General features: G+C 43.2%; 1 long non-coding RNA gene across 2 annotated transcripts in view; it reads left to right on the top strand.

Moving 5' to 3' along the window:
- Positions 1–23,251, top strand: part of LOC129639382 (uncharacterized) — a 202,360-nt gene that overhangs the window by 89,891 nt on the left and 89,218 nt on the right. Inside the window, exons 3-4 of one of the 2 annotated variants that reach the window (XR_008708371.1) lie at positions 3,577–3,755; positions 4,225–4,509. The exons of the other annotated variant lie outside the window; for it this stretch is intronic. This is a non-coding gene — a long non-coding RNA (uncharacterized LOC129639382). Of the gene's footprint in view, positions 1–3,576; positions 3,756–4,224; positions 4,510–23,251 lie in introns of those variants that run through there. 2 annotated transcript variants of the gene reach the window in all.

Raw genomic sequence — 23,251 nt, 5'->3', positions numbered from 1 at the left:
TATATTCATCTAAGGCACTGCCTCGGCTCTGGTCAAGTCTGTTGGAGTTGCCGATTAGAAATGCTGAATGCCTAAGTTTAGAAATGACCTACTGCATGACTTCTGCAACCTTGGATAATGAAAGAATGGATGATGAGTCGGTCAGCGTTCCTGTGATGGTCGAAAGTATGTGACAGCTTGTGTGGACCCCGAGGTGACTGCATCCTTGGTCAAACGCTATTCTGGGTGTTTCTGTGAGGTTGTCCTGAGTGAGATGAATGTTAGATCAATAGACTGAGTAAAGCAGATTGCCCTCCTTATCCTGGTGAGCCTCATGCAATCAGCTGAAGGCCTGGCCAGCACGAAAGGCTGACGTTCCCTGAAATAAGAGAAAGTTTTGTATCCGATGGTGTTGTCACTGCCAGCTCTTCCTGGTTCTCCAGTTGCTTCTGGCCTTTGCATTTGAACTGGAAATGACGTCTGCAGATTTTTGATTTGCCTCTCTCTGGAATCATGTCAATCCATTCTCTATAATAATAATAATAATATAGTATATATATACATATCGCTGGACATGAGTTTGAGTAAACTCCGGGACTTGTTGATGGATAGGGAAGCCTGGCGTGCTGCAGCCCATGGAGTTGCAAAGAGTCGGACACGACTGATCGACTTTCACTTTCACTTTCTAAGGACTCCCTCCCATACAAAGGGCTTTCCACATGGCTCAGGTGGTAAAGGATCCACCTGCCAATGCAGGAGATGCGGGTTTGATCTCTGGGTAGAGACGATCCCCTGAAGGAGGAAATGGCAAGCCACTGCGGTGTTCTTTTCTAGAGAATTCCATGGATGGAGGAGCCTGGTGGGCTACACTCCATGGGGTCACAAACAGCTGGACATGACTGAGTGACTGAGCACACACGCTCCCACACAAGACAGTCTGTGTAGGAAGGCTTGGGGCCTCTGTGAACAGAATATGTGGTTTTGTGTAAACGTTTTGTTCAGTGGAATAGTGTCTTGAGTGACGTCCACGGGTCGTGTCTTCCCAGGATAATGCAGTGTGAAGGGTGATGCGGTTATAAGGAAAACACAGAAGCAGCAAAATGACTTGCAGAAGCTGCTGAATTCATAAAAATTAAAACTCCAGTACTTTGGCCACTGGATGCAAAGAGCTGACTCATTGGAAAAGACCCTGATGCTGGGAAAGATTGAGGGCAGGAGGAGAAGGGGACGACAGAGGATGAGATGGTTGGATGGCATCACTGACTCGATGGATATGAGTTGGAGTAAACTCAGGGACTTGGTGATGGACAGGGATGCCTGGCGTGCTACGGTTCATAGGGTCACAGAGAGTCACACACGACTGTGTGACTGAACTGAACTGAACTGAAGAAGAAAACCTTTTCTGTAATGAGACCCAGTGGCTGATGATGCAGTCCTCTGTTAGCTCTGTACAGCGTGATGAGGAAAGTTTCATGGACATGTATGTCACATACAAGAACTCAGTGAGATTGTCTTCAGGTGTCTCAGCAGGTGGTATGTGGAACTCTTTCCTTGAATTGCCTCCTTAACAAAGTGACGCTTACCAGAATTGCAGCAAGTCAGTCTGCAGTTTTAGGTTGGCTGTGAGTTTTGTCCCATCGTGGTTCGTCGGAGACTGAATGCTGATATTTGAAACACCCACCTTGGGATGAATTTTTTCCTAACGATCCACTGAAATACTTAATGTAAAAATCTTAAAATCAATGAGTGGCTTGAGTTATGCTTTAACGATCTCAGATTTTTGGCGTATCAGCAAAGCCTGAAGGTGTAATTAACTGATGTTGTTAAATATTTATTCGGTTACTTGATTTCAGGTTCCACCACTGGATCCACATTAATTTGTTATCTCAGCATCGAGTATTGCTATGTGGTAGGGACTAAATAAATACTTCAGCAATGAATTTGAGAACAATGAATGAATGTTGTATTGGAATGTTACATTAAGCTGTTCCTTATTGGCGTAAAATAACCAGTAAATTTTTTTTTTAGGGATTTATTCTTTTAATTGGAGGATACTTGCTTTACAATGTTGTGTTAGTAATAATTTCTGCCATACATCCACATCAATCAGCCATAGGTAGATGTCTGTCTCCTCTCTCTTGAACCCTCCTCCCACCTCACACCCCATCCCCCACTACTAGGTTGTCAACAGGGCACCAGTTTGAGCTTCTTGAATCAAACAGCCAATTCCCCCTGGCTATCTATTCTACACATGGCAGTGTGCATGTTCGGAGAAGGCAATGGCACCCCACTCCAGTACTCCTGCCTGGAAAATCCCATGGATGGAGGAGCCTGGTAGGCTGCAGTCCATGGGGTCTCGAAGAGTCAGACACAACTGAGCAACTTCCCTTTCACTTGTCACTTTCATGCATTGGAGAAAGAAATGGCAACCCACTCCAGTGTTCTTGCCTGGAGAATCCCAGGGACGGGGGAGCCTGGTGGGCTGCCATCTATGGGAATCCACAGAGTCGGACAGGACTGAAGCAACTCAGCAATGTGTATGTTTCCAGGCTACTCTCTCCATTTTCCCCATCCTCTCCTCCCCAGCCCCGCTGTGTCCACGACTCTGTTCTCTGTGCATCCATGGCTGCCCTGCAAACAGGTTCATCAGTACCATCTTTCTAGATTCCACACATCTGCCTTCATATGAAACATTTGCTTTTCTCTTTCTGACTTATTTCACTCTGTATAGCAGGCTGTTGGTTCATCCACCTCATTAGAGCTGACTCAAATGCCTTCCTTTTTATGGCTGAGTAATATTCCATTGTGTATGCGTACCACAACTTCTTTAAAAGTTCATCTGTTGATGTATTTCTAGCTCATCGATGTCCTGGCTGTTGTGAATAGTGCTGCGATGAGCATTGGGATACATGTGTCTTTTTTTTAGTTATGGTTTTCTCAGAGTATATGCCTAGTAGTGGGATTGTTGGGTCATATGCTTTAGGGATTGAAATGGAAAGTCCTTGGATTCATATTCTTGTGTTTCAAAAGTAGTACCCAGAGGAATCACTTGAAAAATGTCTAAGGTCCTTTCAGATATACTAACATTTGCATATAGAAGTCCAATTTTTCTGTGCTCAGTTTCCTGTTTGGTTCAGGGTCTGCAAACATGCCAAAGGCATTTGAAGCACCTCTGTTCTTTCATGGGGACTGTTTTTAAAAAAACAGAATTGGTGAGTTTATTCAAGGAGAGCAGTTAGAACCGAAAAAGAAAATAACTAAGTGCAGAAAGTGGGTGTATACCTTAACATTTTAAACATGAAAATAAATAAGTATTTGTCACGTTTCCAAAGTTCAGGGAATAAAGTGAAATAAAAAGCAAAGCAGATTTGGTCAGTCTCAAGTGATAACGGTGTGGACCATTGGATAGAAATTGCAGCCAGGTCATACTAAATCCAATGAAAGCAACGTAAATCTTCAATATTCTATTTTTTGTCATTTGTTAATGTTTAACATAACAGATGAGATGGTTTTTCCAGTAGTCATGTATGGATGTGAGAGTTGGACTATATAGAAAGCTGAGCACTGAAGAACTGATGCTTTGGAACTGTGGTGTAGGAGAAGACTCTGGAGACTCCCTTGGACTGCAAAGAGATCCAACCAGTCTATCCTAAAGGAGATCAGTCCTCGGTGTTCATTGGAAGGACTGATGCTGAAGCTGAAATTCCAGTCCTTTGGCTACCTGATGCAAAGAGCTGACTCATTGGAAAAGACCCTGATGCTGGAAAAGATTGAAGGTGAGAGGAGAAGGGGACAACAAAGGATGAGAGGGTTGGATGGCATCACCGACTTGATAGACATGAGTTTGAGTAAACTCCGGGAGTTGGTGATGGACAGGGAGGCCTGGTGCTTTGCAGCCCATGGGGTCACAAAGAGTCGGACACGACTGAGCGACTGCCCTGAACTGATGTAAGAGATAATCTCTCTCATCTGTAATGTCAGCCTCAGAGATTTAATCCATATTTTACAATATGTCTACAATAAGAAAGAATATGGAAATAGGTCAGATGTGTAACATGCCTTCATTGAAATATGCATCAAAATTATATTCTAACCTACCAGATTACAGTTAAAAAGAAAGGAAATGCCAAATATTGGTGAAAATAGGAGCAGCTTTCATACAAAATTGATAAATTATTATAAAAACTCATTGTATGCTGTGCTGTGTATATGGTCAGTTGTGTCTGATTCTTTGTGATCCCACAGACTGTAGCCCACCAGTCTCCTCCATCCATGGGATTCTCCAGGCAAGAACACTGGAGTGGGTTGCCATGCCCTCCTCCAGAGGATCTTCCAGACGCAGAGATCGAATCCGTGGCTCTTGTGATCCCTGCGTTGGCAGGTGGATTCTTTATCCCTGCACCACCTAAGCTGAAAAGTACGCCTACTTCAAAGGACAGGAATTCTACTTCTAGACATGTATCCATGAGAAATGAATGCACATTCCTGTCGAAAACACAGAGAAACTTTGTTTTGCATAGCCCCAGACCGTATAGACACCCATTTGTTCCTCATTAAGATAATGGAATTGTTTCATATTCTTTTTTTTTAATTAATTTTTATTGGAAGAAGTGAAATGAAGTTGCCCAGTCGTGTCCGACTCTTTGCAACCCCATGGACTGTAGCCCACCAGGCACCTCCGCCGGTCCATGGGATTTTCCAGGTAAGACTACTAGAGTGGGTTGCCGTTTCCTTCTTCAGGGAGATCTTCCCGACCCAGGGATTGAACCCGGGTCTCCTGCATTGTAGGCAGACACTTTTACTGTCTGAGCCATCAGGGAAGTCCTTTACAAGGCTGTGTGAGTTTCCACTGTACAGAAAAGTATCAACTATGTTTTTATAATAGTATATATTATCTTATGTATATTATATATTAATACGGGAATAACTGCTTCATCTGATATTCATGAATGCATATCACACATGTAATGTTAAGCAAAGGAAGCAAAGCACGCAAGAGGGCTTGAATGTTTTCACGGCTAGGGATTTCCAAAACACACAGAATGTACTATACTCGGAGTCAAGACAGTGGTTAACTCAGGATTGTCGGTTGATAAGGGAGAGAAGGGAGTTTCTAGGTGGTGAAGGAAAAGTTGTATATGTTACCTTGGACTTGTTTGCGTGGACATATTTGTGTAGAAACAATGATCAAGCTATGCTCATTTATGTTTTCACATAAGATACCATGTAAGTAATATGCACTATATTTTATGTATTTTAGAATCAATTAATGATAGTTGAGTGTTTTTCCTACAAATATAGTCTTTCCTTCTTAACTTCCGAATTGGAAATTTCACTGTGCCAACTTGATGCATTTAAGCAGTATCTCATGACAAGGAGTTAGAATTAAAATATTGGGTTGAGGGACTCCCCTGGTGGTTCAGTGGTTACGACTTCACCTTCCAGCTCAGGGGTGTGGGTTTGAGCTTAAGATCCTATGTGCCTCGTGGCCAAGATAACAAAACATTAAACCGAAACAATATTCCGTAAAGCCTTTAACTGCCTCATTAGAAAAGACCCTGATGCCGGGAAAGATTGACGACAGGACGAGAAGGGGACGACAGAGGAGGAGATGGTTGCATGGCATCACTGGCTCTATGGACATGTGTTTGAGCAAACTCTGGGAGTTGGTGATGGACAGGGAGGCCTGGCGTGCTGCAGTCCATGGGGTCAAAAAGAGTCGGACACAACTGAGTGACTGAACTGAAAACCTTTAAAAAAATAAATGAAGGGAAAATAGAGGAAAACATTGGGTTGGCCAAAAAGTTCATTTGGATTTTTTCCCTTACAATGGAATGAGTTTTTTGGCCACCTCAATACGAACGGAAAAAATAAATTAATAATCTCCCAGGTAGCCCCCCAGCCCCTTTGAGCTGCCTTGACAAGAAGTCAGTATTTCTGTACGATTGCAAGTGGGGCCCGGTGTTCGCTTTCCCTGAGCTCAACTTATGTTTGCAGTTCAAGAGTTGAGGGGTAATACAGCAAGTAACTTCTCAGGGTTTGTCACGGGCATTTCATATCCTTTACTATTGGACTGTGGTGTCTTTCCTTGTGTAGGGTTTTTGCCAGCGGAAAGGCTAATATAGCCGTGCAGGATAAGAGGCAGTTATAGGATTTCCTGGGAGCATTCGTTTTCCTAATGAATGCACTCTTTCATTGTAATGGACTGACCTTTGAACACTAATGTAAATCTCATGGCTGTTTGTTTTATTAATTGCTAGGACCTTGCTCGGTGGGGTTGTCAATTCATCCTCAGCAAGGACCACCTGCAATTAATCTTTTTCTGATTCTTGACACCATAGTTTACAATTATCGATTTCCTTTTTTTTTTTTTAAACCAATTAGATATTTTAGTCTTTTTACAAACTGTTGCAAAACGGCCGGTCCTTAAAATGATTCACGTGTTTTCAACAGAGAGCCCTTAGCAACCCACGCAAGTTTGGTCTCTAAAGCGTAGATTCATTGACATGCGAAGGTAGCTTTAAGTCTACACTGAGGGCAACCTTTGCAAGGATCCAGGTCTTCCGCTCACAGAGCTGTATTTGATTTGATGTCTTTGGATCCACAGGCTGGTGACTGACAAGGACAATCCAGCCCGGCCTTGTACCTTATAAATTACTGTGTGTCTCATGGTTGCTGGGCGCATTCATTTCATGTTTTCCTTTGCTCACTTTGCTTTGCTGGTGTGAAATGGACCCTTGGGGGGAAAAAAAAGAAAAAAGTAACCTCAAGTAAGGCAGTCAATGACAATCCTGAGTGAAGGAAGACGGAGAGAAAGCTAGTGTTTTCAAGACTGATACCCTACTGGCTCTTGAACGATCAGCCTCTTGTTCTGTCTCTGCTCCGGTGACCCTTCACTTCATCTCTCCGGCTTCCCGAGCGGTCCACCTGCCTGATTTACGGCTGTAGTTTTCTGCCCTTTGCCTTGGTATCTGGCTGAATTTTTCCCCTTCTTTCGCCTGCATTGGCATTTCTGGGGACATTGAACTTTTTGTAAGTAAAGTCTTCTGTTAGGCTGCCAAAGCCACTCCCGCTGAGATATCCTAATAGATAATCTATCGGTTCTTTCCTCGTGTGGGTCGTAGTGAGAATGAGCTTGCGTCTCCTTGCCTCCAGATAAATACTTTGCTGTTGATTATGTCTTCTCTGTTACCTGGAGATTTAGGGGAAATGTATCCTATGGAAAAATACCTTTGGCCTTACGCTTTTTCCTCCAAGATTAAAAGTACGTTCCAGTTAGCTTTATATAGCAGTTATTATTTCTTTATCTTTATTAGAAAACATGGCATTCATATATACTTGATCTTTGAACACAGGCGTTAGGAATGCTGACACCCAGCAAAATCAGAAATCCGTGTATAACTTTTGGCTCCATAAAAATGTAACTGTGAATAGCCAAGTATTGACCAGAAGCCATAGTTGATAGCATAAAGTTGCTAAAGTCTTATTTTGTATGTTATATTTCTGACTATGGGCTTCCCAGGTGGCGCTAGTGGTAAAGAACTCGGCTGCCGTTGTAGGAGATGTAAGAGATGAGGGTTCGATCCCTAGGTTGGGAAGATCCCCTGGAGGAGAGCATGGCAACCCACTCCAGTATTCTTGCCTGGAGAATCCCATGGACAGAGGAGCCTGGTGGGCTACAGTCTTTAAAGTGTTGCAAAGAGCTGGACACAACTGAAGCGACTTAGCACACATACATGTCTAACTGTGTATATTTTATGCATTCATGATATACCGAAATTATTCTTAGGTTTTTCAATATTTCTAGGCTATGTGATTCATCTGAGGCTTTTTTCAAGTCCCAAATCTCTAAAAAATTTTTCCAGTGTATTTATTGAAAACATTTGCATACAGGTAGACCCACCCAGTTCAAACTCGAGTTGTTCAAGGGTCGGTTATAGTTGAAATATAAAACATCTGCATTTATAGGATGTGTTTATTTTTTAAATTTATGTTGTTGAAGTATAGTTGATTTACAATGTTGCGTTAATTTCTGCTGCTCAGTAAGTGGCTCAGTTATACACATACACACACACACACACACACACACATTTATTTGTATTCTTTTCCATTATGATCTGTTACGGGGTATTGAATATAGTTCCCTGTGCTATACAGTAAAAGCCTTCTTCCTTATCCATTCTCTGTATAATAATTTGCCACTGCTAATCCCAAACTTCCATTCATATTTCCCACACCCCACTTCCCCTTGCAGCTACAAATCTGTTCTCTTTGCTTTGTTGTCTGTGTTTGATAGATAAGTTCGTTTGTATCGTTTTGGGTTCCGCATATAGGTGACACGTGTGATTTATTTTTAAATGCCTATTTACTCTCTTCATCCATTCTACTAAACCTTCTTCCACTGTCAGCAAAACTTACCTTGTCAGGATCGCCTGTGATCTTCCTGTTATTAAACGCAATGATCAATTCTCAATCCTGATCTACTAACACTATTTGACATGTGACGGGTTCCATGCATGCAGCTGATTTAATCTCCTAAGGCCAAAATGAATTTCAGGATGTTTGCGGAAGCATTGTTGACTGTCCTACTTCTGTGTACTTGGGCAGATCTAGACGTTTATTATTTAATAAATGACCAACGATAGCAAATAATAATTCAAGATACATTTTCTGTTGCTAGAGAGATAGAAATAAGCATCTGATCCATGCCATAAGTGGTTTGTCGCTCATAAGTCAGGGAAAGCTAGAAAATTGGCTTTTTCTGATGAAAGCCAGATGAGTTGGTTACAGACTGGGGAGAAAACTAGTCCTTCAAGGATTCTCACTGTTTCATCCTGCCAAGGTGTCTACAGTCTCCACTCAGAATGCTGTGAGCTTGAAGAGAACTTTGTTGTTTTTCTAATTCTTTGGGTTATGATTCATTTTCTATCTTTCCTGGCCAACAAGCAAGCTAAAGCACTCCAGTTAAAGAAAAAAAAAAATGATCCCAAGGTAAATGCGAATAATAGAAAGCTTCTGACCCTTCGAGATAAATTATCATTGTTTCACATTTCCCAGGGAAATACCACTGTTTCATGGCAAAATGAGTGTGATACACATAACAAGAGTTACAGCTTGTTTTCAATGCAGACACAACTCTGTTATTTATGCAGATCATGAACAGAAGTAAGGGCCAATGAAATCTCTAGATGATTAGAAACAATGTTATTCAGCAGTGACTCCCTGCCATCTCAGCAGGTGCCTGAGCATTGTTACCAGGGAACCAAGTTTACTAGATTCAGTGTTGGCTGAGTTCATTTCCATGGGAGGTTCATGGACACACTGCTGTATTTACCATGGAGAACCAGCAAGGACCTGCCGTCCAGCACAGGGAACTCTGCTCAATACTCTGTAATAACCTTATGGTTCCCAAGGCGAAGAATGGGGGAAGGGATAGTCAGGGAGTTTGGGATGGACATGGACACACTGCTGTATTTCACATGGAGAACCAACAAAGACCTGCTGTCCAGCACAGGGAACTCTGCTCCATGTCATGTGGCAGCCTGGATGGGAGGGGAGTTTGGGGGAGAATGGATCCATGTGTATGTGTGACTGTTCACCTGAAATCACAATATTGTTCATCAGCTCTAGGCCAATAGGAAAAAAAAAGAGAGAAAGTTTAAAGTTTGAAAAAAAAAATGACCTCAGGTATTTATGATATAGGTCGTTAAAATACCCATTTCTAGAATCGTGGAAATGAAAACAGGCTACGTTTGAATTGGCCCAACAATAGAAGGATGATTATGGAAATGATGCCATATATTAAATGCAGTGCTGAACAGTCACACATATATGTGAGTATTAATACTACAGAAACTGTGAACATGCTCGCAGAAATGAAAAACACAACATGACTTGTTTACTTGCCTTATCACCAAGGGTCAGTAGCAACACACTTAGAAGGGACAAGTGCTGGTTTCATTGCCATTTTGTATTTTAAGCGCATTTTTACCCTTGAGCCAATCCAAGTGTCTAAGAGTAGCTCTCATAGTGGGCTGAGACCTTCCACAGCTCCCCGCCACTTGCCTGTTGCAGCGGAAGCAGGGTGTTCCTGAGAAGAGGTCTCCAGAGCTAGGAGCGCATGTGTGTGGTCTTTGCACGAAACACCGGTGAGTGGGTTGTTGAGATCTCCATGCTCCATTAGACCTTCTCTCTCAACTCAAGGACAGTAAGAAAATGAAAATGATCAAGAAAATATCGGACTGTGCAAGTGCTGGTTTAGTTGCTAAGTCGTGTGTCTGTGGACTCTTGCAACCCCATGCACCGTAGCTCACCAGGCATGGGAGTCTCCAGGCAAGACTACTGGAGTGGGTTGCCATGCCCTCCTCCAGGGAAATCTTCCCGACCCAGGGATCGAACCCACATCGCTTATGTTTCCTGCATTGATAAGCAGGTTCTTTACCACTAGTGCCACGTGGGATGCCAAGGGTACATGCCTGCCAATGTTGGAGACATAAGAGACGTGGACTCGATATATATATATATATATACATGATAAGTATATATATGTATATAATTATAAGCAATTTACATTGATGTTTGGCATAAAGCAGCATAACATTGTAAAGAAAATTTCCTCCGTTTCCTCCAATTAAATTATAAATAAATAATAAAAGATGCTCTTACATTATCCTACCTTGTATTGGGTTGGCCAAAAATTCATTTGGCTTTTTCTGTAACATCAACTGGAAAAAAACCCCAAAGAACTTTTTGGCCAACCCAACACTTTTCCTTTCTCTTCTTACATTAAAAAAAAAAAAAAAAGACTTTGCAGGATAAAATTCTATGTTTATTAAGGTTATTTGCTATAGAACATGCCAATAGGTATGTTTAAAAGATACCCTATGATTTGAACCTATCTCTAAAGGATAATTTTCTCTAAACATAGAGACAGCCATGGAAATGACTGTCTTCAAGCAAAGTGGAATATTTCCATAAAAACTGACATTACTGTGTATTGACAGAAAGAAATTTTGGTACTCCAGTGGCTTCCCTTTACTCCCCCAGCTCTGTAACACAGCAGTGCAAATCTCACCATGCAAAAATATTTGCAGTGAGCCAGGACCCATTCTTTCACAAAGCTTGCCTCTCTTCTTCTCAGAAGCGAGCTGTGTGTACAAACTGTTTCATCTTCCTTGGGCCAGGACACACTCTGAATGATCTGAAGTGCGTTTGCCCACAAGGTATGTAGAGAGATGAACTTCCCTGGTGGCTTAGATGTTAAAAAAAAAAATCTGCCTGCAATGCAGGAGATGTGGGTTTGATCCCTGGGAAGAGACGATTCCCTGGAGAAGGAAATGGTGCGTTATTGCAGTAGCCTTATCTGGAGCATCCCATGGACAGAGGAGCCTGGTGGGCTACAATCCGTGGGGTTGCAAAGAGTCTGACTCGACTGAGTGAGTAACACTCATGTCAAGAGATGGGTGCCTGCCTCATCTTGATCCTTCCTGGTGTCCATGTTCATCATCTATGTACCAACAACAAAGCCGGTACGTGTGTGCAGTGGAATATTACTCAGCCGTAGAAAAGAGCACATCTGTGTCAGTGCTAATGATGTCGATGCACCTAGAGGCTGTTTATACAGAGCAAGCTCAGTCAGAGAGGGAAAAGCAAATACCGTATATTAACGCATATAAATGGAATCTAGACAAGTGGAATGGATGAGCCTATTTGCAGGGCAGCATTGAAGATACCAACTCAATGGACATGAGTGTGAGTAAACTCTGGGAGTTGGTGGTGGACAGGGAGGCCTGGCGTGCTGCAGTCCATGGGATTTCGAAGACTCGGACACGACTGAGTGACTAGACTGAACTGATAGAAGACACAGACGTAGAGAAGCGAACTATAGACCCCCAACATGGGGGGAGCAGAGGGTTGGATGAACAGGGAGATGAACAGTGCGGAAGCGTATAGATTACCACATGTGAAATATAGCCAGTGGGAATTTGCTCTATGACTGAGGGAACTCATCCCTGCGATCTGTGAAAACCTGGAGGGATGCGAGGTGGGAGGGAAGTTCAAGACAGAGGGGACATGTGTATCTCTACGGCTGATTCATGTGGATGCATGGTAGAAACCAACACAAAATTGTAAAGCAACATCCTTCAATTAAAAACAAATCAAAAACTTTAAAAAGTACCGCAAAGCACACAGCAGGACTCTTGAAGCCCAGTGAGGAATTTCCAGGGTCTAGGCATGACCATTCCCATGAAAATGACAGAGAATTCAGGCAGTTACAAAGTAACAAATAATGGTCTTTGTGAACAACCTTGAAACTCGCCACTTCTGTTAATAGAAACGTCGTTGAGGAATTGAAACCGAAAGGTTATGCTCCGAGTTATAGATTCTGTTTTTAAACCTCCAAGTAGAATGTGGCAACTCTTTTATAGGCAATGTTTTTAAGTATTATGCACTCAGGGAATGAAAAGCAATTTTCCTAAGTAAGAAAAGCCATAGCATTGTTTTAAGGAAGGCTATATCATCTGTCTTGAGCGGAAGGGTAGATGAGGGAAATTAATTAGTCCCCCCTTCCAATTACTCCGTGTTTTATTAGGTTTACTGAAGGCGTCCTGCGAGTGTGGTCTGGTACCCTCCACGATAAAGCTATTATGCTGTGGCATTGCCCTGATGTCTGATTGCATTTTGGTGACTGCTCATGTTTATTTATGAGTCTTGCTTAGGAAAAGATGTGTGAGGTCTGGCAGGAAGTCTACTGATGGAGCTGACTCTTCTTCTGGGTGGGGTGTAACCAGGAGTGGCCACAGTTGTATCGAGCCTCCAGAGTGGATTAATGGCAGCATGTGCCATAGATAACCAGGCAGAAGGTGCCCTCAATATTTAATATTCATGGCAGTGATGGGAAGAGCCATACTGGGAACATTCCTGTTCTGCCGAATCCACCGCATTCAAGTAATGTGGAAAAGCAAGTCTTGGCACAGTCCTTGCAAAGTAGGAGTGCCTATGGGGGACAAAAACACCTTGAGCTCTCTATTGCAAAGTAGGAGTGCCTATGGGGGACAAAAACACCTTGAGCTCTCTATTGCAAAGTAGGAGTGCCTATGGGGGACAAAAACACCTTGAGCTCTCTACTGGAGAGGAAATACGACACAAGGAAATGCAAGTGTTCTCTCTGCAGCTGAAGCTTGTTCTTTTTTTTCTTTCTTTTTTACTGTTTTTATTTTTTTAATTATTTATTTTAATTGGACGCTAATTACTTTAAAATATTGTAATGGTTTTTGCCATTCACTGAGATGAATCAGCCATGGGTGTACATGTGCTTCCCATCCTGAACCCCCTCTCCCACCTCCTCCCCATCTTCCTGAGCCTTGCTTTCTTGATTTGGCAAAGAGCTGTGTCAACGCATGTAGGTTCAGTCGTGTCCAACTCTTTGCCACCCCGTGGACTGCAGCCCGCCAGGCTCCTCTGTCCATGGGATTCTCCAGGCAAGAATACTGGAGCGGGTTGCCATGCCCTCTTCAAGTTGTATCGGTGAGGGTTCTTTGAAACAGTAGGAGATAATAGATAGGTGGATAGATAGATTGATAAATAGACAGACACACACATATGCATTACTTTATATATTTATACTATATATACATTGTATATAAAGATACTATATAGATACTCTATATATACTATATATACACAGATATACACATATATACACAGATATAAATATATATGGGCTTGTCTGGTGGCTCACACAGTAAAGAACCCATCTGCAACGCAGGAGACCCGACTTTCATCTCTTTGTTGGGAAGATCCCCTGGAGAAGGGAATGGCAACCCCCTCCAGTCTCCTTGCCTGGAGAATGCCAAGGACAGAGGAGCCTGGCGGGCTACAGTCCATGGTGTCGCAAAGAGTCAGAAACGACTAATGACTAACACTTCCTCTTTTTTTCTATAAATATATATGAGACAGAAATTTAGTTGAAGGAATTGGTTCATGCAGTTGCAGGGTCTGGCAGGTCCAGATTCCATAGAGTAGAGGAGGGTGGGTTGGAAACTCAGGCACGAATGACTGTTGCCATCTTGAGACCCCTGGAGTCTGCGTTGTATCTTCAGGGGAGGCACTCAGGCTGGAAAATTCTGGGGACTGATCTTGTGGTCTTGAGTCTGAAATCCAGGGCAGGCTGGATTTGTCTGTTACAGTCTTGAGGCAGAATTCCTCCCTCTGCAGGCATCCTGCAGTGCGTGAATGTGCTGTAGCCGTTAACCAGCTGGGTAAGGGTCACACTCATGCTTAGTCACTCAGTCGTGTCCGGCTCTTTGTGAGCCCATGGACTGTAGCCCGCCAGGCTCCTCTGTCCAGGGGATGCTCCAGGCAAGAACACTGGAGTGGGTTGCCATTTTCTCTTCCAGGGGATCTTCCCCACCCAGGGATCGAGCCTGCGTCTCCTGTATTGGCAGGGCGGGTTCTTTACCACTGGTGCCGCCTGGGAAGCCCCAGTTCCTGGCAACCACCACTCTACTTCATATTCCTCTGAGTTTGACTGCTCCAAATAGCTCATATAAGTGGAATTACACAGCAATTTTTAACTGTCCTCTAGGTTTATGCATGTTTAGCATAAGGCAATGGCACCCCACTCCAGTACTCTTTGTCTGGAAAATCCCATGGACGGAGGAGCCTGGTGGGCTGCAGTCCATGGGGTCACCAGGAATCAGACACGACTGAGCGACTTCACTTTCACTTTTCCCTTTCATGCATTGGAGAAGGAAATGGCAACCCACTCCAGTGTTCTTGCCTGGAGAATCCCAGGGATGGCGGAGCCTGGTGGGCTGCCGTCTATGGGGCTGCACAGAGTCAGACACCACTGAAGCGACTTAGCAGCAGCAGCATCATGTTCCTCATAGCGCACGCACTGTTTCACATGATCCTGCCAACAGTACGTAAGCCTTCCGATTTCTCCACCTCCTTGCCAACACTTTCTATTTCTTGATAGTAGCTGTTCTAATGGGTGTGAAGTGCTATGTCACTGTGATTTTAATTAGCATTTACCTGATGACTAGGGATGCTGAAAATCATTTCATATGCTTATTGTCAATCTGTCGATCATTGGAGAAATGTGTATTCAGTCCTTTGTGCATATTTTAATAGAGTTATTTGCGGTGCCTTCCTTGTTGAGTTGTAGGAGTTCTTTATGTATACTGGATTTTAACCCCTTATCAGAGGTATGAGCTGTCATTCTTTTCTCCCATTACATAGGTTGTCTGGCACTCTGTTGATTATGCCCTAAGACGATCAGAAATGTTTAATTTGATGTAATCCAATGTGTCTATGATTTGATTGCTTTGCCTGTGAGAAACTGTTTTCAGGAAATCTGAAAACGTTTCTAAATGCAGCCATTAGTCCAGGTTGAAGGATAAGAAGCAACATCACTGAATCGAGTGCATGACATGTTAGTCTCCGTCCTAGGTGTGGGCATGGTCACCGCTGAAGGTCCACTGTCCTCAAGCTCTGATGGAGAAGCGGTCCTGCAGATTCATTCCTCACGATCTCTCCCGTCAAGCAGACGCTGCGTTGTGTCTGGTTCAGCCCCGGCAAAGTCACGTTGTTAAATTTGATTTAACACCTGTGTGTACGAAACGAAGCTGCTAGCCTCTGTGCTCTAAGCTTTTGTGTCTGTGATCCACACTTTCAGTTTAAAAATAAAACGCATCTGACCCCGAGCAAAGTTCTCGACAATAAGCAAGGAAACGAAATCAGCCATCCCTCACACTAAATCAAAGCAGCATAGATGATTAAGGTAATTACTTTAAAAGCGAATATCCCTCTATCACAGGAGACAACCATGCCAGAAGCTGCATTTGGAAGTGGCCCAGTGGAAATAGGCAGCGGAGCCAGAAATTATCATTCAAAAGATCTGAACGCAAACCCTCGAGTATCATTAAGGCAAGTGGCTTTGGACGAGCAGTTGGAATACAAATGGCCGTCTGTGCTGCTCAGCCTTGCAGCCTAGGCTTTGTCTCTTTACAGCTACATTGTCACCTCTGAAACAGTCTGTTTGTACATAAGCTCCAGTGCAGTCCTTTGGGCTTGCTTATAAAAGGATGCTGGCTGATATGTTACATTCTCCTCTCTGGGTCCCAGGGATGGTGAGCTGGCAGGATGATAAGGTCCTAGACGCCGCTTAAGTTTCCACAGTTGCCCCATCCCTTCTGCCTCTATGGGAGGCCTCTGAGTTACACCTTGTTGAGGCAGGAGCCTGTGAACTTGGTGGGGCCTGCCTCAGCCTCTCACTCCCATCCTGCACTAATTTTTAAAATTTGTTTTCATTTTTTTTTTTTTTTAGCCACCCAAGTAGCATGTGGGATCTTAGTTCCCTGACCAGAGTTTGAACCCCTGCTCCCTGCACAGTCTTAACCACTGGACCTCCAGGGAAGGCCTGTGAAAGGGGGTACTGTATTTTGAATTGTTTTCTCTGTCTAGAATCTACATAGAAATCTAATTTTTAGGCCCTAGATGCAATTATTTAGTGACTCTTCTGAATTAGCCCTTTGTAATTTTCCTTATGGAGTTAGAGATCAGTTGCCCCATTCTTGCATAGAGCAGGAGCATGAACTTTGCGTAGTAGCCTCTTCATGTATCGCTTGCTCAGGATATTTCCCCTTTCTTCTGTCTTTGGGATCTGCATCTGTTCTGCCCCTTTGTGGTCCTGGTTGGACTCTCAGTCCAGTAGGTAAATGAATCTGTGTGATTGTGCTTCAGTAATGCTTTATTTACTAAAGAAGGTGGTGTCAGAACTTGGCTCCTGAGTCTAACATATGCATTTCTCATCTGAAATCATCAATGCATCACGCTATGTCTATTGATAGTGATACATTTTAAAAGAATGCAAATCCAAGTTTCATGACCTATCTCTGATGGGGAGATTCAGTGAGCCCTACTCAGAGATGCAGCTGTGTCTCATTTCTCTAATGGAATTTTAAGCTGCTTAAAAGTACAGATGTGAGCTGGACCATAAAGAAGGTTGAGTGCTGAAGAATTGATGCTTTTGAACTGTGGTGCAGGGCAAGACTCTTGAGAGTCCCCTGAATAGCAAAGAGATCAAGCCGGTCAATCCTAAATGAGATCAGCCCTGAATATTCATTGGAAGGACTGATGCTAAAGCTGAAACTCCAGTCCTTTGGCCACCTGATGCAGAGAGCTGACTCATTGGAAAAGAACCTGATGCTGGGAAAGATTGAAGACAGGAGGAGAAGGGGATGACAGAGGATGAGATGGTTGGATGGCATCACTAATTCAATGGCCATGAGTTTGAGCAAGCTCTGGGTAATAATGAAGGCTAGGGAAACCTGGCCTGCTGCTGTTGATGGGGTCTCAAAGAGTCAGACACGACTTGTGACTGAGGGAAGTTTGCTTTAGGGATAAGGAAATGACAGTGGGTACTGAAATGAAATGTTACTGTTATAGTGATTACAAAGCACGTTACTGGAAATGTATTTAATACCTCCAGAGTTAAAAAAAATACATTTGGCCATGAGAGTTAATGTCCCTTGATCATAATTATTATAAGGTACAAGTGAAGCCAGCAGGGATCTGGAAAAATTCTAATAATAAATCATTCAGTTCAGTTCAGTCACTCAGTCGTGTCCCACTCTTTGTGACCCCATGAATCGCAGCACGCCAGGCCTCCCTGTCCATCACCAGCTCCCAGAGTTCACTCAGACTCACGTCCATCGAGTCAGTGATGCCATCCAGCCATCTCATCCTCTGTCGTCCCCTTCTCCTCCTTCCCCCAATCCCTCCCAGCATCAGAGTCTTTTCCAATGAGTCAACTCTTGGCATGAGGAGAAGTACTTAATTAATTACATCCTTGTATAAAAAGTGCCCGTTGGTGTAATAAGGTACCAAATAGCAGCTATAGAACCGTGCTCATTCCTGATATGTATGCCATCAATTTGGAATACCACAGAGAAATTCATGAGAAACTAACTTTGGAGGCATTGAATTCCCAACTGGGCACCATTTGCCTTCTTGTTTTAAAAATTTTGCAGTGAAAAATAAACATATGAGACCTAATCAAATTTATAGGCTTTTGCACAACAAAGGAAATCAAAACCAAAATGAAACAACATCCTGTGGACTGGGAGAACGTATTTGCAACTGATGTGACCACCTAGGGCTTAATTTCCAGGACATACAAATAGTTCCTACAGCTCAACATCAAAAGAATAAAGAACCCAATTAAAAAAAATGGGCAGAAGACCTAATAAAAAGCTTTCTCCACAGAAGACATGCAGATGGTCAACAGGCAACGACAAGATGTTCAACATCATGAATTATCGGAGAAATGCAAATCAAAACTATAGTGAGGTCTCACTTCAGAGCAGTGAGAATGGCCATCCTCAAAAAGTGTACAAACAATCAGTGCTTGAGAGGGTGTGCAAAAAGGGACCCCTCTCATCCTGTAGATGGAAATATCAACTGGCGCACCCACTAGTAAGGATAGTATGGAGGTTCGTTTAAAAACTAAAAATCGAGTTACCTCTTCACCCAGCAATCCCATTCTTGGGTATATATCCAGAGAAAACTGTAATTTGAAAAGATACAACCACCTCATTGTTCAGAGCATCAGTATTCATAATAACCAAGACCGGGAAGCAACCTAAGAGCCCACCACCAGAGGAACGGATAAAGAAGATGAGGTGCATACGTAACAGTGGAACATTATTCAGCCAAAAGTTAAAAAAAAAAATGAAATAATGCCATTTGCAGCAACATGAGTGGCCTTCAGAGATTATCATTCTAGTTGAAGTAAGTCAGACAAAGACAAATATGACATGCTATCATATACGTGGAACCTAAAAAATAAGTGAGCTTACGTACGAAGCATAAGCAGACTCACAGGCATAGAAAACAACTTGCAGTTAGCAAAGGAGAAATGTGAGTGTGGGAGACATTGGGAGTGTGGGATTCACTTATACACACTCGTATATTTAAGAGAGATAACTAAATGCGGGAGAACTAGGTTCGATCCCTGGGTAGGGAAGATCCCCTGGAGGAAGGCATGGCAACCCACTCCAGTGTTCTTGTCTGGAGAATCCCGTGGACAGAGGAGCCTGGTGGGCTACAGTCCATGGGGTCGCAGAGAGTCGGACATGACTGAGCGACTAAGCCCAAGGACCTGCTACTATATAGCACAGGGAACTATTTTCCATATTTTGTAATAACCCGTAGTAGAAAAGAATCTGAAAAAGAATAGATATACATGTATGCTTGTATACCTGTATCTCTTTGCGGTGCAACACAAACTGTCAAAACGTTGTAAATCAACTGTATTTCAATTAAAAAAAAAAAAGCTGAGTTTGTTGGTGTTATAATAACCAGAAGCCTTGGTACATGCTTTAGTCGGCAGTCACGTAGAAAGCAACACTTTTGTGGAACTTGTTCTTTTTTTTTAACTGACTGTATTTAATCTGCAAGCATTGAATAGACGGCTCTTCTGATCTTACTGCTCTTGTAGCAACATGCGCCTTTATCGGTCAAAACTGCCCACACGACAGTTTTACATGGGTGGCTCTGTTTCCTGCCTGCAGTGAAGTCAGTGAAGAATTTCTGTGTAGTGCTCAATCTTACCTAAATTTAGTAGTTTATCACGGCTTCTTCGGGTCACTCAGAATCTGTAACAGGTTCCTGTCTGTGAGCGATTCCATAAAAGCAGCACTCTGGCAGGTATGAAATAAATCTAACAGCAGAAATAGTTTGCAGAAGAAGGAAGACAGGGGCAGTCGGCAAAGCAATCTGCTGCAGAGGGTGTGGAGCAATGCCATTGTTACAGAGATTCACAATCTAGAGAGATTTCTAATTGCATGAATTTCATTTTTGGATGGTCACTTTGAAGCCTCTTTAATTTTTTAGGCATCATTTTAGCTCCTTTAATGGAACTGTCCTCTGTAAATTTTTCTAGTACCTATGTGAAGTTTTTTATATTTGCGGTCAACCTCTGGTCTTCAGTCTTCCCTGGTGATTCCAACAGTAAAGAATCTGCATTGCAAAAGACAGAGGTTCGAACCCTAAGTCCAGAAGATCCCCTGGAGGAGGGCATGGCAACCCACTCCAGTATTCTTGCTGGAGACTCCCTCGGACAGAGGAGCCTGGCGGGCTGCAGTCTCTGAGTGGCAACGTGTAGGAGACAGCTGTCCGAAGATCATACTTGTCACTTTTCTGGTTTTCTAGCTTCCAATTTTTGTACATCAGACCCTTTGTACCTGCCGTTGTGTTAACGTATCCTTCTATGTTTGTCCTAAATTTCCTCCTTTTTAGATGGGAGGGTGGACGTGGCAAACTGGGATTTCCTGGGCACGTCTGTATTCATCCCAATTCTACCTTTTATGAGTTTGTAGTCTTCAGTCATATCCCTTGGCAGCTCGGATCTTTGCAGACAGAGCCCATTCATGACCCAGGGATCGAACTCACGTCTCTTATGTCTCCTGCCTTGGCAGCTGGGTTCTATACCACTAGCACCACCTGTGAAGCCCTTATGAAGGCCCACTGATCCTTAAATGCCCTCTGTATAGAGCAGTGGCTTTGCACACTTAATTATTCTGTCTTCCCTTCTCTAGACCTTTTCCTGCTCTGGAATGACTTCATTGAAAAGCTGAACTCTTCAGATCAGTCGCTCAGTCATGTCCGACTCTTTACAACCTCAAAGACTGAAGCACACCAGGCTTCCCTGTCCATCATCAACTCCTGGAGCTTGCTCAAACTCATGTCCATCATGTTGTTGATGCCATCCAACCATCTCATCCTCTGTCGTCCCCTTCTCCTCCTGTCTTCAATCTTTCCCAGCATCAGGGTCTTTTCCAATGAGTCAGCTCTTCGCATCAGGTGGCCAAAGGATTGGGGTTTCAGCTTCAACATCAGTCCTTCCAATCAATATTCAGGACGGATCTCCTTTAGGATAGACTGGCTGGATCTCCTTGCAGTCCAGGGTACTCTCAAGAGTCTTCTCCAACATCACAGTTCAAAAGCATCAATTCTTTGGTGCTCAGCTTTCTTTATAGTCCAACTCCCACATCCATACATGACCACTGGAAAAACCATAGCTTTGACTAGATGGACTTACACAGGTACAATAGTCTTACTACAGAGCTTTTTTTTTTTAATAACACAAAAAAGAAATATATGGTATCCAGGGATTTCCTGACAGAGGGTTGGGAGCAACTCCATCTCAGATAGCAGACAGGGAGAGAAACATAAAGGAAATTCATGGAAGAGCTGTATGAGCCAGGCTCAGAGTGGCAAGCATCACTTCTGCTTGTAAATAATTGGCAAAAACATGGTCAGTCATTACAGCCTAAACATCAATGTATGTTTCCCGTCAACCTCATGGGGATGTTTCCCAGGATTTTTAATGTTTCACCAGTGTTTCATGGTGTTCAAATATGTGTAAAAATCCCATGGACAGAGGAGCCCCCATGGCGGGCTAGACATGACTGAGCAGCTGAATAACAGCAAGAATATGGGTAAATGCTCAAAAGGTGGGAGGGATGACTCCTTCACACACAGTCCGTGTCCTAACATGAATTTGTTTGGAAGGCAGGGAAGAATCTGAGGGTCTATACGAGTGCAGACCATGTGCTCGCAAACAGTGGATTTGAAATTCCACCCTCGTGTGCAGAGGCTGCTGGCCTTAAATAAAATATATTCAATCGAAGCGAGGAAAGCTTGAGTATGTTGGTAGACCTCCCAGGTAGCAGCTATTTCTGGGTTCTTCCCATTGGGCCAGGACTCTTCTAACGGCTAGAACTGGTGAATTAGTTTAGTATGACACTCTGATTTACTGGGGTTATTGGTGCTGCTGGTGGTGGTGAGAACAATTAACATGATATCTACCCTCTCGGCCACACTTAAGGGCATAGCCTGTATTGTGAACCTCGGGCACTCTGTTGTACAGCGTATCTCCAGAGTCTGTACATCTTGCTTCAGTGAGATTTATCCTCATGGAACTACACCTCCCTACTTCCCTGTTCCCCTCAGTTCCTGCCAGCCATCACACTCTTTGAATCTGTGGGTTTCAGTATCGTAGAAATTGCATGTGAGTGAAATCATGCAGTATTTGTCCTTCAGAGTCTAGCTTATTTCAGTTAGCACCATGTCCTCCAGGTTCATCCATGGTGTTGAGAAGGGGAAGGTTTCCTGTTTTGAAAAGAGTGAGTAATGTGCATTGGATGGATCATGTAAGCCCTGACTTGCAACTGGCAGCAGTATTGATCTCTGTTACCACTGAGGGTCTATGGTCTTTCGGCAGGTTCGTCTGGTGAGAATGATCACGAACCATAGGTCAAAATTATGTGTACAATTAGTTCTATGGCACCCCACTCCAGTATTCTTGCCTGGAAAATCCCATGGATGGAGGAGCCTGGTAGGCTGCAGTCCATGGGGTCGCTAAGAGTCGGACACGACTGAGCGACTTCACTTTCACTTTTCCCTTTCATGCATTGGAGAAGGAAATGGCAACCCACTCCAGTGTTCTTGCCTGGAGAATCCCAGGGACGGGGGAGCCTGGTGGGCTGCCGTCTATGGGGTTGCACAGAGTTGGACACGACTGAAGCGACTTAGTAGTAGTAGTAGTAAGTATTGGTAAAGAATCCTCCTGCTTTGTGGGAGAGCCTGGATTGATTCCTAGGTCAGGAAGATCCCCTGGAGAAGGGGTAGGCTACCCACTCCAGTATTCTTGGGCTCCCTGGTGGTTCAGCTGGTAAAGAATCTGCCTGCAATGTGGGACACCTGGGTTTGATCCCTGGGTTGGAAAGATCCCTGGAGAAGGGTAAGTTTACCCCACTCCAATATTCTTGCCTGAGAATTCCATGGACTGTGTAGTCCATGGGTTGCAAAGAGTTGGACACGACTGAGCAACTTTCACTTAAGTAAAGTGAACAGAAGTAAAATTTCATTTCTTCATGATATTCGCTTGTCTGCTATTTTTAAAATTCTGAGCTTTCGTTCTTTCTTGTCATTTTCTTACTTTTACTTATTTGCTCAAGTTTTCCTCTGTTTTCCCTGCTCTGGGTATTTGAGAATTCTACCCAAGAAAAAATATTTGGATACTTAGTTCTAAAATCACATCACTCCTTAGTAATGATTCAGAACCATTTTTAGCACTGTTATCTTTCCTCTGCATAGATTTTGGTTAAAATGAATTGCTTTTTTTTTTCAGATCAAGATTATTGCATCTGTATTAGTTATCATATAGTTCGTTATGTAGACATAATGATTTATATATTATAAC

This window comes from Bubalus kerabau, chromosome X (assembly GCF_029407905.1).
Source record: "Bubalus kerabau isolate K-KA32 ecotype Philippines breed swamp buffalo chromosome X, PCC_UOA_SB_1v2, whole genome shotgun sequence".
NCBI classification, from domain to species: Eukaryota; Metazoa; Chordata; class Mammalia; order Artiodactyla; family Bovidae; genus Bubalus; species Bubalus kerabau.
The sequence above is the reverse complement of the archived record's forward strand: the minus strand, read 5'-3'. Positions and strand labels throughout refer to the sequence as shown.